The sequence below is a fragment of the Artibeus jamaicensis genome, unplaced genomic scaffold (assembly GCF_021234435.1).
Source record: "Artibeus jamaicensis isolate MK-2021 breed Jamaican fruit bat unplaced genomic scaffold, CSHL_Jam_final contig_384, whole genome shotgun sequence".
Classification (NCBI taxonomy): Eukaryota; Metazoa; Chordata; class Mammalia; order Chiroptera; family Phyllostomidae; genus Artibeus; species Artibeus jamaicensis.
Genome location: NW_026521810.1, coordinates 17632675 through 17649014, shown reverse-complemented (window position 1 = coordinate 17649014; position 16340 = coordinate 17632675). Strand labels below are relative to the sequence as shown.

The 16340-nt window shown below is 37.0% G+C and overlaps 1 pseudogene; it reads left to right on the top strand.

Moving 5' to 3' along the window:
• LOC119053302 (THO complex subunit 1-like) overlaps positions 1 to 16340 on the top strand; it is a 92135-nt pseudogene that overhangs the window by 57791 nt on the left and 18004 nt on the right.

Here is a 16340-nt window from a genome sequence, read left to right as displayed (position 1 = left end):
GGTGTTCCATGGCAGAACCATGGGGGATGCAGGGTTTGAGTACCAGTTCATAGTAGGATTTACCTGATGGGATTTTTGAACAGTAATTAGGACAGTTTCTGCAATACCCCAAACTGTCCCATTAGAGTACAAGTGAGTTTGTCTGTGATAAAAGCCCCTGGAATTGTAGTCTTGTCCTTTTCCAGATTCACAAATTCTTTTTACTGCTTGGAGACCTGATGATGGAGACTTATGTATTAAGGTGTAAAGTGGGACCAAAAATTTTCCAGGGGCAGCCACCCGGCACCAAGTTGTAAAAATGTCTTGAAGGATAGCACTTAAAAGACCTAATGATCCAGGATAAATGGAAGCTAAATCTAAGCAGAGTGTAGAATCATTCCCAAGAAAAGATGCCATTGAAGGAAGTTGATTTTGCATGCCACATTGGTCCTCTCTGAAGATATTTTTCAAGATAGGTAAACTGAGGACATTCTGTGCCCCCCAAACAGCCCACAGTAAAATATGAGAATAGCAGAGCTCACAATGGAGTTTCCATTATTACCAGATAATATATATCCAGATGGCTTGGGAATGCTTCTCAGCCAATAACTGTTAGAAGAAAATTTTAAGTGCACTAAGGAGTATCGTTAACAATGATATTCTCTTAACCTTACAGTAATGTATTTCAGCTTATGAAACTTATACCAGCATTTACAGACCTTTAGGGAAAGTCCTAAATGTGAGTTTAATCACTATGGTTAGATGTGAATGTCCAGGCTTATAAAACTGTTTTCAAAAGCACGCTCCTTCTTTGAATTTCAACAGGTGTTAGAAAAAAATGAATTTGTATGGAATATTCATGCCCTTGTACAAATATATATCTTCCTAGCAAAGAAAATGAAAGGTGTTTCTGTAAGAATTCATTACAGATATGAGTATATTAAGAAAACCAAATAGTTGGTTCCTAGCATAAAATCAATTGTGCTTTCTTAGAGAAAGTTAAATCAGCAGAACAATTGTGAAGACATTCACAGGACTTTCAGCACTTATTGCCTAGAACAGCTCAAGCTAACACATTTTTTATGAGAGGTAGATATGATTCAATCATTTGCTGGTAAGTAACATTCCCTCTCTTTCTGTGTCAGAGGCAGTTGCTTAGCAACACAGGTACCCAGATGACTCATCGTGTATATTGTTTTGTCTTTTCCTCTGCTTTAGTCTGCTCTCTAATAGGTGAAGCTTAAGAAGAGAGAAAGAGAGACTTTAAAAAGTGCTGTGGGAATATGCATCAAGAAAACAGTCTAGCAAGGAAAGGAAAGTTTTTGACGTTTGTTTTTTTCCCCCAACCAATGTCTACTTAATAATGTTGCCATAGAGTGTGCTGTGTGTGTCTTGCTCCATTCCCTACACATTCTTCACACAGGTGTTCACCACTATATAAAAGTAGAGTGGCCCTGTGAAACTTTACAAGCCAAACTCATGTAAAGTGAAGAAGCTAGTATCATTAATTTATAAGAAAAAAATTGATCATTTCCAGACCTGAACAGTAACCTATAAAATCATACCAAATACACTTAATTATGTCTAGTTTTATGCTAAGTGTAGTGGTTTTCTGGTACATTAGGACACATCTTGCTAACAGATGCACAAAGTAAATGGAGATAAAGCACAGACGCTAGATGCTAGTTCCTTGGAAGGGCGCTTGGTGGTGACACTCTCACTGTGCCAGTGGATGCTGCCTCTATGATGGCTCACTGTAAAACAAGCGCTGAGTGCTGTTTTTGCTATTTGCCTTTTCTTTTTTCAATGTATGGTTGCCATTTGTGCGTCCCCTGCTAGGAACTGGCCTGCAGGGAACCCGCCTGCAACCCAGGCATGTGCCCTGACTGGGAATCAAACCTTGATCTTGTGGTTCCCAGGCCCGCGCTCAATCCACTGAGCTACACCAGCCAGGGCTTGCTATTTGCCTTTTATTTGTAATATCAAAACTTTCTTTCAGTTAGCCAAAATAGGTGTTAATGTAGTTCTGTTGTAAAAGTGCACTGGCACAATACAGACTTTCAAAAAGCAGGGACTCCTGTGTTTAGTGTAACTGGCTCAACTGTGAATTTTCCCTGGCACCATATTTACTCAAATCTCTAGCGCCCCCTATGTTTTGTAATAATGTATATATGGCCTATTCTTTTGGCTGCCTTGTCTTGGTGAGTAAAAAAAAACAGTTATCCTAGGAGGAAATACGCCATTACTGTAAGTGAGCATTGCTCATTTACATAAATAAAAGATGATCATTTCTATAATTTTCCTTGCTAGCTGACACATATGTTTAAATAATTTCATCAGAGGTTATTGCTAGAAAAGGACGATAGGGCCTGGATTTTACCTATGACTGCTACAAGTGTAGGCCGAATTCACTGACTAATTAATTGCCTGTATACACATTATACAGAACTTACACTTAACGTAAGGTGGATGGGTAATGTTTTTAGTACAGCTCTATGTCGCTTTTTGTGATCACGTCTTCCCCACAAAGCTGCTGCAGTAGTACTTTTGGGGATTTCAAATATCGTAATTGCTCGCACATTTTCCCACTAGCAGTACCTTGTGTCACCCATATTTTTCCCTCCCTGTCCTTTGACTGTTCATACCTAGAGAGTATATCTTCACCATGGTGGTATGATGCTTTTTTTGGCACTTTTAAACTCAATGAATTCCTAAAGGGCCAACTGTGTAAGTGTTGTGGAGGGTTTATAGACAAAGGGTATTTTGGTGTACACCAAGTCATATAGACTAAACGGCTTTGGGGGCACCAAGCTTTTCTTTACAATTAACCTGGTATTACAGGTGAAGAAATACCAATTACTTAGACCAAAGTAATTTCCATTCTTAAGAGAAAGTAATTTCCATTCTTAAGAAAATGGAAATTCTCATTTCTGTCTTTTTCTCCCTAGAAAGGATGGCTTCTCTCATATGGATCTTGTGATATGTTTCTCTTCCATGGAAACTGTAACACCACTCAGGGCATTATGAGTTGGAATGTACTGCAAATTTACTTTATTAGCAGAAAGGGAAGCAGTGAAGTCTTTTAAATGCATTCCTTTTCCTCACTAGTAAACCTAACTGTATGGTGTCACGCAGACATGCTCATAGCCACCTGGACTTCGTATCTTTGCAATTCATGACATGTGTGATTTATAAATATTCCATAAATCTTTTCAAGTGATACCCCTAGAGAAACACAAATACTTTGCATACATCCGCATTTAAAACAGAAAATTTACTAGGTACTAGTTTTTCAGTTTAAAAAAGTGGGAGGTGGGGTCATGCTACTTAATTACTGATGAAATCCCATCTGACTGTCTGATATTTAACTCCCGTTTCACTTGTCAAACTGTCTCTCCAACACTCATTTTTTTGCTGTAAAAATTTTTACACAGTTCTTTTTAGGTTCTCTTCTATGAGGTTTCCTTCTACTTCACAGGTGCCCTTATGTTTTATTTCCTGGTGCTTCCTGCAAAATGTGAATCTGAGATCAATGGAAATGTAAAGTTACTCAACCCAAGCTAGTCATCCTTCATCTTTTCTTTCCACCTACTCAGAGGAGTGAGTTTGTACAGCAAACAAGATGCCATTGTCTCACTCACAGAAATGCAATGACGTTATAAGTTTAGTGTTACAAATCCCTCTATCCCTCCCTTAATGCCCCCAGGCATAGAGCAGATAGATAGTCAGAGGTTAGGTATAGTCTTGTAACACCTGATATTAGGAAATATGTGGACAAAATACTGAATCTCATTGGCAGAGTATCAGCTCCTTTCTCATTCTCTTTGAACTCTTTTTGTTGATGGAGCAAAAAAAGAGTTTATAGATATCTCCAATATCTCTCGACCACTTGCTAAATAAATCTCTAAGTTATGGCTGCTTATCTTTAATAAATGAATAGGCTCAAGGAGAGGCTTCCAGGATGAAACGGGGCCATTGTATCAAAAACCAACATAAATTACTGAATATTTTTAGAAAACAGTGACTCATACATAAGTAATTCTCAAATTCAATTTGCTAGTACTAATATACTTATTACTTTCCATTAAAATAACCAGAAAAGCAGACTCTAGACTCAGACAATCAGTCAGGCATCAATATCTTGCTAGAATTCAAGAACTTGCTTTGCTTTCAGTTTATTTTATGGTTGCCTACTCTTGAAGCACGTTTTGTGTTTGTGGATCTCTTACATTGTTTCTTTTTATTTTATTGTTACTCTATTATAGTTGTCCCAAATTTTCCCCTCTGCCCTCCTCTACCCAGGGCACACCCTGCTCCCCAGTCAATCCACAGCCCGTGGTCCGTGTTCATAGATCATTCATTCATACATGTTATTTGACTAGTCCTCTCCATTTCTTTCCAGCCTTGTGCCCTTTTCCCCTTCCCCTCTGGTCACTGTCGCTCTGTTAATTGTTTCCTTGCCTCTGGGTCTATTTTGCTCATTAGTTAATTTTGTTCATTAGGTTCCATTTATAGGAGAGATCTTATGGTATTTGTCTTTCATTGCCTGGCTTATTTCACTTAGCATAAAATTCTTCAGTTCCATCCAAGCTGTTGCAAAAAGTAGGAGTTCCTTCTTTCTTTCTGTTGCATAGTATTCCCTTTTGTAGATGTACCACAGTTTTTTGATCCACTCATTCATTAATGGGCACTTAGGCTGTTTCCAGCACTTGGCTATTTAGTGCTGCTATGAACACTGGGGTGCATAAATTCTTTTGAATTGGTATTTTGGGATTCCTGGGATATGTTCCCAGCAGTGGAATCACTGGGTCAAAAGGCAGTTCTATTTTTAATACTTTGAGGAAATTCCATACTGTTTTCCACAGTGGCTGCACCAGTCTGCATTCCCACCAACAGAGCACCAGTGTTCTCCACATCCTCACCAGCACTTGTTGCTTGTTGATTTATTAATCATGGGCATTCTGACTGGTATGTAGTTGGTATGTCATTGTGATTTTAATTTGCATCTTAATGGTTGCCAGTGACTTTGAGCCTCATTTCATATGTCTATGGGCCATCTGTATGTCCTAATTGGAAGTATCTATTCAGATCCTTTGCCCATTTTTAATTGGATTTTTTTCTTTCTGGCATGGGGTAGTATGAGTTCTTTACATATATTTGGAGATCAAACCCTTGTCTGAGGTATCCTTGGCAAATATATTCTCCCATATGGTCAGTTTCCTTTTAATTTCGCTATTGTTTTATTTAGCCACACAGAAGCTTTGTAATTTGATGTAGTCCCATTTATTTTTTTGCTTTATTTCCCTTGTCCTATGAGATATATCAGCAAAAATATTGCTACATGGGATATGTGAAATTTTACTACCTATGTTTTCCTCTAGTACTTTTATGGTGTCACAACATATATTGATGTGTTGGGTCCATTTTGAGTTTATTTTGGTGTATGGTGTAAGTTGATGGTCTAGTTTAATTTTTTTGCATATACCAGCCCAGTTCTCCCAACAGTAATTACTGAAGAGGCCATTTTTACTCCTGCCCTCTTTCTCAAATATTAATTGATCAGAGAGACATGGGCTCATTTCCTGGCTCTCTATCCTGTTCCACTGGTCTATGTGTCTGTTTTTATGTGAGTACCAGGCTGTTCTGGTTACAGTGAATGTGTAGTGGAGTTTGATATCAGGTGTTACGAGTCCACCTACTTAGGTCTTTCTCAAGATTACTGAGGCTATTCCAGGTAGTTTTTCGTTCCATATAAATTTTTGAAATATTTTTCTAGATCTATGAAACTTGCCATTAGTACTTTAAAAGGGATTGTGTTGAATCAATGGACTGCTTTGAGTAGTATAGACATTTTAATGATCTTAATTCTTCCAATCCATGAACACAGTACATGCTTCAATTTTATATTTTCTTTAATCTCTTTCTTCAGTGTTCTATAATTTTCTGAATAGAAGTTTTACCTCCTTAGTTAAGTTTATTACTAAGTACTTTATTTTTTGTTACTATAGTAAATAGATTTCCCCCCTAGTTTCTGTTCATTATATTTCATTATTGTGTGCAAAAATGCCCTCAATTTCTGAATATCACCATTGTATGCCACTTTTTTTGCCAAATTCAGTTATTAGGTCTAGTACTGGTAGTTTTTTTTTGTGAAATCTGTAGGGTTTTCTATGCACATTATCATGTCATCTTCAAATAATGACAGTTTTACTCCCTCCTTTCCATTTGAATGTCCTTTATTTCTTTTTCTTGTCTTATCACTGTGGCTAGACCATCCAGTACTATGTTGAATAAGAGTTATGAAAGCAGACACTCTTAGCTTGTTCCTGATCTTAAGGGGAAAACTTTAAGTTTTTGCCGATTGAGTATGATGTTGGCTGTATTTCCATATATGACCTTTATTATGTTGAGGAATGCTCCCTCTATTCCCACTTTGCTGAGTGTTTTTTTTATCATAAATGGGTGTTGTACCTTATCAAAAGCTTTTTCTGCATCTATTGATATGATCATGTAATTTTTGTCATTGCTTTTGTTTATGTGATGTATTACATTTACTTATTTGCAAATATTGTACCATCCTTGCATCCCTGTGATGAATTCCACTTGATCGTAGTGCACGATCTTTCAATGTATTGCTAGATCTAGATTGACAATATTTTGTGGAGGATTTCAGCATCTAGGATCATTAGAGATATTGGTCTGTAGGTTTCTTTCTTTGCTGTGTCTTTACCTCATTTTGGAATTAGGGTAATACTGGCCTCATAAAAAGATTTTGGGAGTTTTTCCTCTTCTTGCCTTTTTTGGAATAGTTTAAGAAAGTAAGAGTTAATTCTACTTTAATGTTTACTAAAATTTGTGAAGCCATCTGTTACGGGGCTTTTTTCTGCTGGTAGATTTTTGATTACTGCTTCAATTTCAGTAGTTGTTATTGACCTATTCAGGCTTTCTGCTTCTTCTAAATTCAGTTTTGGAGGATTGTATGTTTGTGGAAATTTGTCAATTTTACCTAGGTTGTCCAATTCCTTGGCATATAGTTGTTCATAGTAATTTCTTACAATTCTGTGTATTTCTGTGTTATTGGTTGTAACTTGTCCTCTTTCATTTTTTATTTTATTTTTATGGGTCCTCTTGTTTTTTTATGAGTCTTAGTAAAGGTTTGTCAGTTTTGTTTATATTTTCAGCCAGCTCCAAGATTCACTGATGCTTTGAATTTTTCCTTTGTTCTCTAAGTAATTTAATTCTGCTCTTGATTGTTTTTCCTCCTTCTCCTCACTCTGGGCTTTGTTTGTTGTTGTTCCTCCAGTTCTTGTAGAGGTAGGGCGAGGTTGCTTATTTGAGATATTTCTATCTTCTGTAGGTAGGCCTGCATTGCTATAAACTTCCCTCTCAGGACTGCCTTTACAGTGTCCCATAGGTTTTTTGTGTGTTTGTTTTCATTTGTTTCCAGATACTTTTTGATTTCTTCCTTTGTACATTGTTAAGCCATTCATTATTTAATAACACATAATTCAGTCTCCATGTATTTGAATGTGTTTCAGGTTTTTTTCTTGAGGTTAGTTTCTAGATTCAAGCCATTGTGATCTGAGAAGATGCTTGATATAAATTTTCTTGAATTTATTGAGGCTTGTTTTGGGCTCTAACATGTGGTCTATATTTGAAAATGTTCTATGCTATTTCAGAAGAATGTGTTTTTTGCTTCTTTGGGGTGAAAGGTTCTGTATATATCAAGTAAGTCCATTTGACCTAGAGGGTCATTCAATGGCTCAATTTTCTTGTTGATTATTTGTTTGAAAGATCTATCCATTACTGACAGTGGGGTGTTGTCACCTGTTATGAGGAATGTGTTGCTGTCAATACTTTTTTGAAGTCTTCCAAGATTTTCCTTATATACATACATACAAGTAAGCAAAATAAAGTAAACAAAGGGAATAGTATGAGGTTTAAAAAATTAAAAACTAGTGAGAAATAGTAACCGAATTGAAGAAAAACATCCACCAAAGCAATATCATTGACAAATGAACAAAGATTAATATAAGTGGAAAAGGAATACGAATGAAAAGAAAAGCTCATGGGATGTCTAGAGGAAAGAAAAGTGATTTTGAGAAGATAGAAGGAGAATAAATAATAACAGTGAGGCATGAAACCAGGCTAAGAGAAGGAAAAAGTAAAATTTAAAACAAAAAATAATAGAGAAAAAGGGCAAGAGGAAGGTAAAAATGGAGTAGGAGAGGGAAACAGTAAAATCTGAGATTTATAATACAAAAATAGTGTAGATCTAAGAATCAAATTTTGGAAATGCAACAACAGCTACCATATCAACAACCAATGAGCAAAGATTAATAAAAATGGAGGGGAAATAAAGATATTTTAAGAATGAGAAAGAGAATGTGAGATGACCGATGACAAGAAAAATGGTTTTGAGAGGCTAGAGGGAGGAAAAATAGCAATAGTACCCATAGAAACAAGCTGTTAAAAGAGAAAAAGATAAAAGTTAAAACAAAAACAAGAAGAGAAAGAAAGAAGGCAAAATGCAATAAGAGATGGGAGGAGTAAAATATGAGCTGTGAGATAACTAAAATAAAAAGTAACTAGTGAAATAATAGGAATAGATTTGAAGAAAAAGAAATGAATGTTAAAAAGCCATGCAGGAGAAAAAAACAATGCAAATAACAAAGAAAACCACAGTGGAATTCATCTCAGCTGAGTCTAATGTTTGCCACTGTCTTCTCTTTCTGGATCAGCTCCTAGTAATGTCGGTTGGTGTCCTACCCTGGCACTAGGCAATGTGTTTGAGTCTACATATGATTCACAGTCTATGAGTGTCTCCTTCAGGCTTGGCTGGTCCCCACTCTTCTGCTCTTCCAGCTTTCCATCAGCCCAGGGCCCAAGAGTGGTTCCTTTAATGGTCCAAGATCACTGCCAGTACTACCTCCACCTGCCTCCATAGGGGGTCTCTGGTGCAATCCCTAGGTCATCCCTGGGAGGTGTTATTCAGTCTTCAGGGAAGATGGTAGGAGTGTATCTCTGCCCCCTTGCCACACGTCTTGGTCTGTCCCTGATTTTTCCAATAATGTATGGTTTCTGGTGAATTAGTTATCTGTTTCCTGTGTTGGGGCCAATCTGTGTAAAACGATCAGTTCTTTCCAGCTTGGTACAGATAGCAGCTCTGTCTAATAGCTGAGGCTGGGTAGGGCCCTCAGCACCCCTTGTTGTGCCTGTCTCTAATCTGTCTCTCTGCTGGTTTCAGGGGATTACAGCCTGAAGAACAGTGTAGTTTGTAGTGTCTGGTAGAAGTTCAGAAAAAGCCCTTTCAGAGATTCCTTCTTTCCCCTGTGCAGCAAGCAGGGGCTCCTGAGCCTGGCCTCAATGATCTGCAGAGTCTGTAATCCCACAGGTGGGGGCTGCACATGCCTGCCTGTAAGGGGACCTGCCTGGCTGCAAGGAAACTCAGGTGGTAAGCTCCTGGCTGCCCAGTCTCTGGCCTGCTGCTCTTACAGGAGACTCTGGTCCTAACTCTGCACAGCCTCCTGTTCAACAGCCATGATAGTTCAGGTCACACAGTCCCTTCAGTGTGATACTATCACTCTGGTTTCTTTGTTGGCAGAATTGATGCATATATGTGCACATGAACACAATCTCAGGGTTCCTCCCGAATCTCAAGTACTGCCTCAACTCCTCTTTTAAAAGAGTTTCTATGTATCCCCCACACTGCAGCACCAAGCCCTTGGGGACCTGTTCTCTGCATGATCCACCTCCCCAAAAAGCACAAAGTCTCTCTCAGTCAAGGTTGACCACATCCTGCCGGTGCCTGTGACTGTTTTAGATGATTTATTCTTGGGTCTCTCCCAGATGGTGCTGGGAAGAGTCCTGCAGCAATACTATAATATGGGGTGGTGGTGGGGTGCTTGCAGCGCTCCCTCCCATGAGTCTCAGCCTTGGGCTTCCCCTGTTGGGGCTGCACCCTGGCTGCATTCCTCATGTGGTCTCTGCAGCCAGCATTGCCCTGGCTGCTCCACTTCACCCCCAATGCTCATGCCTCCTGGGCCCATTCATAGCCTCCTCAATCAGACTGTATCCCATTTGCAGTTCCCATGATGCCCAGAGCCTGGGAGGTGATGGCCATCTTCCCAGTAAGTACCTCACTCCTTGAACCCTGGCTTTTGGTGGTAATGAGTTGTGGGGCCATACCCAAGGTGGAGGGCACGGACACATGGCTGGGCATTGAGTTTGGGGCATTCTGGAGGCCTCTTCCTGTGGAGGATATTTTAAATTCTTCAACATGGCTTCCACCCCAAATCTTCAGGGCCAGAAGTGCCAGGCTGGGCATCAGTGGTAGCAGTTGTTCTGCCAGGAGAGCCTTGGCTGCCCACTCCCAAGTACCTTACAGGCAGGCAAGCTCCTGCACACTCACATATGCCCACACATTTATCCACAGACGTGTTCACTCATGCCTGTTCTTACTCACACTCACCTCAATTTTCTAGTTGATTGTTCTGCGGTTTAGCTGCAAGACGGGTCTGTGACTGGGAGGAAGTGGATGGAGCTTCCAGCTACTCTGCAGCTATCTTGAACTCATGCTTTCTTTGTGAATGAGTTTATTCAAGGAAAAAAGTGAGTAAATGTAAAGAAAATATTAAGTGAATCACATCTCAGTTTATTCACCAATATTATAAAATCTCTCAACTGAATGACTTACATTTGGGACAATGTAATAAATGGTGTGCATGTTATCTCTTATGTTGTTATTGTCACATCCCTCTCCCCCTACCCAGTAACACCTGTTTGCTTCTATCAATACTACTGCTGTGCTCTGGGTGGTGTAGCTCAGTGGATTGAGCACAGTCTGTGAACTAAAGGGTCGCCAGTTCAATCCCCAGTCAGGGCATATGCCTGGGTTGCAGGCCAGGTCCCCAGTAGGAGGCACGCGAGAGGCAACCACACACTGATATTTTTCTCCCTCTCTTTCTCCTTCTCTTTCCCCTTCTCTAAAACTGAATTAATGAAATTTAAAAAAATACTACTGTTGTCCTGCCAAAACACTTTCACTGTCTCCCTCACAGATGGGGTAATTTTCTCCAGTAGCGCATCCCTAATTACTCTGACTTGTAATTACCTCCATTAATTTTTTTCTTTTTAAATTTTTTCAATCAATTGACACATAATATTCCACTAGTTTTAGGTGTACAGTATAGTGATCAGATGTTTATATGCCTTACAAAATGACCACTCCAATAAGTTATTACTCCTAGGATATCATATGTAGCCATTATCAAATTATTGATTATATTCCCTATGCTATAAAAAAGAATGAAATCTTGCCATTTGTAACAACCTGAATGGGACCTAGAGGCCATTATGTTAAGTGAAATAAGACAGAGAAAAACATACCATATGATTTCACTTACATGTGGAATCTAAAAAACAAAATAAATAAACAAACAAAACAGATACAAACTCATAGATACAGAGAACAAACTGATGGTCACCAGAAGGGAAAGGGTGAGGGGAGGGTGAAAAAGTAGAAGGAATTAATAAGTATAAGCTGCCAGTTATAATAACAGTCATGGAGATGCAGAACAATGTTTTTAAAGGGCTTTGTGGTCAAATGGTACTATGATAACTCCTGACTCTGCGCCTTGCTGGATGTACGACTATGGAGGAGATACTTCTTAATTTTCTCATCTTTAGTATAAAGAACATAAACATAATCACTACCTGTATGTTAGAGTAAGAATTAAATGAAATAAAATATGCGAGACACAGATATCTACTTAAACTTGATAAAAGTAAAGTGGTATGAAGGCTACACTGTATTTTAGAACTGAGTTTATATTTATCTCCTTCCCTCCCATCCTTCATCTTCCTTTTGCAACTATTCTTTGGACATCTTCTTAGGTCAGGTGCTTTTATAAATACTGCGTTTGCAGTATAGACAGGACAGTGCTCTGCTTTCACCCTAAATCTTTCTGACTGAAATGATATGTATTCATTTAATTGTTGTTTATTGAAGCTTTAATTAATACCTCCTTTAACAGCTTTTGAGTTTGCTTACAATATGGACATTGAAACTAAGACCACTTACATTTCAATGTTAGGTTCTAATATCTGATTATAGAAATGAGATATAAATATGCTGAATACTTTGAGTAATACAATTATTGTTATTGAACATGAAGTCGATTGCGCAGTCTTGGCAGCCTGGGCATAATGGGATTGGTGGTAGGTTATGTGTCTGATAGCTATTTTCAAAGATTAGGTCAACATGACTACTGGTCATGAAGGCTAAAACTTACCTTCAGCAGGTGGGATCAGAGGTAGTTGATCTATGACCCATGTCTCTAAGTGTTTTCTGTTCAGGGATGTCTGTCAGATAAGGATGATAACATTTCATTAAACGTAACTAAGTCAGGCTCTGTGTTTTGTAAAACATTTCTCCAGTTCGACATTGTTTCTGTGTTTTCTTGTAATACTTTCTACCATGAATTTCAATTTGATACATCCCCCAAGTGACCAAACTGAATGCATAATGCAGTATTTAGAACTGAATAATTTTTTTGATAGCTAGTTTATCAACAGACTAATTCTGTCCATTCGTTTAGTATTTTACAGTTTACAAAGTGCTTCAGAATATGTTAGCACTGTTAGAAACACAGCTGAAATGTATTAGAAAGAGCTCTGAGCTTGAAGTTAGACGATTTGCATTCAATCCTGTGCACCACCGCTTACAACTATTTCTCCTATTCCTGTAACTCCTTCCTGACTCATTTCCCCAAAAGGATTCTGCAGACAGGCATCTCCAGCTTAGACAAAAAATGTTAACTTTTGGTTCTTTTATAACTTTTTAGAGTTTCTACAAGGGAATGCTGGGATAGACTATTATAAAAAAAAGAAAACAAGTGATTAACCAACCATGAAAGGTAAAAAATACATCTTATTTTCCCGAATTTCTTTTCAGTCAATGTCTATTTGACTTCAGGTGGTGGAATGGGATCTCTTCAACTCAACCTTTGCAATCATCTCCTTTCTTGAAACTCACCCTCTGCTCTGTTCTCTCCACTCGCAGGCAAGTGGGGGGGCTTCCAGAGGGCTTGGTGTTTATTGTTAAACACAAACAAGCAATCAATCAGCTCTAGTCTTTCAGATAATATCTATCACATTTTTATGTATAAATTCATTGTCTTTTTTGTAGTTAACTTTTTTTCTGTCAGGTTTTGCTGTATAGCCAGAGATAACTTTCTCCCTTCCTCCATTGAGAAGAAACCCAGATCTGAATAAGGTCAGATACACTCAATGTGCTACCCTGGGCATGAGGGCTTTTGGATGGAGAAACTAGTGTTATCTCAGTGTTCATATTTTGTTGTTATTTTTCCTGTTTGCTTAGTTTTCTAGGAAGAACAACACGCTTTAAATTTTTATCTTATCATTTTAATTCTTTAGTACCTTTTTAAAATATGTACCCATGCTGTCCTGTGTCAGTCAACCTCAATTCTTCTTTTAAATTTTACCACTTTTAAATTAAATTTATTGGGGTGACATTGCTTGATAAATTCTACAGGTTTCAAATGTACAAGTCTATGCCACATCACTTGTATATTGCTTGGTGTATCCACCTCATTTCTTTTGAATGATCTAGAAAATTTCATTCCTTGTATTTCTGAATCCTAGGTTCTATTCCACAGGTGACTGACATTTAGATTGCCTCCGAAGCCTTCCATTATTAAGTCCAATATCTTTCCCTTTTTGCATTTTATAAAAGTTTCTCCTGGAAATGCATCCAAGTGTAGGACTGCTGTGTCATGGGGGATACACCATTGTCACATCACAAAGGGTCACTACATTACTACAATAAGCTGTGTGCAAGCATTCCTCTTGCCCCAAGTTCTTGCCAATGATTGGCTTTATTAAATGCTCTCATATTGTCTCTTGTGGGTATACAGTGGTATTGCATAATCCTTTTAACTCACATTTATTTGATAATAAATGAGGTTGAACATTTTATATTCCTCATGCCCAGGACTATTTTAAGACTATTTTTAGAGCAACTCACCTGAGGTGAATGTATAGAGATCTCTTAAGTAACCCCTGTCCTCACACATGCATAGGTTCCCCCATTAACAACATAGCATCAACAGAGTGGTACATTTTTTTACCATTGCTGAAACTATGAAAAATGGTATATCAGCCAAAGTTCATTGTTTACCCTATGGATTATTTTTGTTTTGTACAATGTATGGATTGGAAAAATATTAGTCACATATATCCATAATTATAATATCATGTAGAGTATTTTTATTGCCCTAAATCCTCTATCTTCTGCCAGTTCATCTCTCCCTTCTGATCCCCACCCCTGGAAACCCCTGATCTTTCCACTGTCTCCATAATTTTGCCTTTTTATGAATGCCATATTAAAATCGCACAGTAAGCAACCTTTTCAAATTGGCTTCTTTCATCTGGCAATACACATTCAAGATTTATCCATGTCTTCCTATGGCTTGATATCTTAATTCCTCTTAGTGTTGAATAATGTTCCATTGCCTGAGTGTAGCACAGTTTACTTATTTATAACTTTTGACAATTATCAATAAAGATAAGTTTTACATTTTGATGAATAATTCAGTTTGAGTTAATTTTGGGGAAAGGTGTAAGATCAGTATCTGTATATATATATGTTTATGTATATGTATATATATATATATTTATATTTATATTTATATTTTGCATTTGGGTATCTAGTTGTTTGAGCACCCTTTCTTCAAAAAACTATCTTTGCTCTCTGTTAGTACCTTCACTCCTTTGTTACAAATCAGTTAACTATATTCATGGGGTCTATTTCCAGGATTTCTCTTCTGCTCTATTATTACTCTATTTGTCTATTTGCCAGTACCACACTGTCTTGATTACTCTAGGTTTATAGAAATTCTTAAAGCTGGGTGGCATCAGTGTTCCAATTTTGTTCTTGTCCTCCAATATTGTGGCCGCTGCTCTGGGTCTTTGCCTGTCCCTATAAAATTAAGAAATAATGGCCAATATCCACAAAAAGACTTGCTGGCATTTTGATTGTAATTTCACTGAATCGATGGATCAAGTTGGAACAAACTGACTTTTTGACAACATTGAGTCCTCTTATTCATGAAAATAAAACATCTATTTACTTATTTCTTTTTTGATGTCATTCATCAGTTCTTTTAGCTTTCCTCATAGAGATCTTACGTATATTTCATTATATTTATAACTAAATATTTTATTTTTGGAGGGAATTCTAATGTAAATGGTATTGTATTTTTAATCTCAAATACCACTGGTTCATTGTTGGTATGTAGGAAAGCAATTAACTTGTATGTTAATTTTGTATCTTGCAAACTTGCTATGATTGCTAATTAATCCCAGGAGGTTTTGTGTCAATTCATTTGAAATTTTTCTATAGATGATCATATCATCTGTGAAAAAAAGACAGCTTTATGTTTGCATTTCCAGAATGCAAATATAAAATTTTATTCTGGGATTACTTTTTAATAAAGGTGAATGATAAATATGATGACTCTTTTTTTCTCTGCGTATTTTTATTCATACTCTTTACCTATTTTGTGGTGATGTTTTGATTTTCTTTGTTGTTGATTTTAAGAGTTTACTGTAAATTTTAGGTATTAATATCTTGTTTGTTTTAGACATTGAAAATCTGTCCTATTATATCAGTAGTCTGTACTTTTGTTTGTCATTTATTGAAAAGAAATATTACTTTTTCATGAGTCTTTATGTAGAAATTTTAAACAAAATGTTAAATGATATTTTCAAAGCTAGTTTGGCAAAAATAAATTGAAAACGTGCTCCATATTCTGGGTTTGGGTGCAATGTAATACTTTTAATACAGAGACCATAAAATTAAGACACTACTTTAAAGAGGTGAACAGAGTAGATTGTTTGTTTTGATGAGTGATTGCTTGATTTGTTATTTGCCCATTCATTGTACAATCTATTGTATTGTTTTTCTAATTCTATGCTATGAATATCTACAAAATAAAATTTATAAAACCACACAAAATAAAGAGCTAAAACTAGTTCTGTGATATAAAAACATATTAAAATCATGAAGATGTATATGAAACAATAATATATGACAAAACAAAGTCATCTATTTCTAAAAAGTGTTCTTATTCTCTCATAAACTATAGCTTATTCAATTATTTTGAAGGCAGAAAGGGAGTTAAAAAGGTTTTAAGTTTTATCCTTAATTTTTTTCCAGTTGCCAATACCAAATTTATCCCTTTGGAATTTCTGATCATGCGTTGTTTTTCCAATTCAACAATCTTTAAAATCTTTGGAAAATTGAAACAATGATTTCCTTTGATGATACTATGGCATAT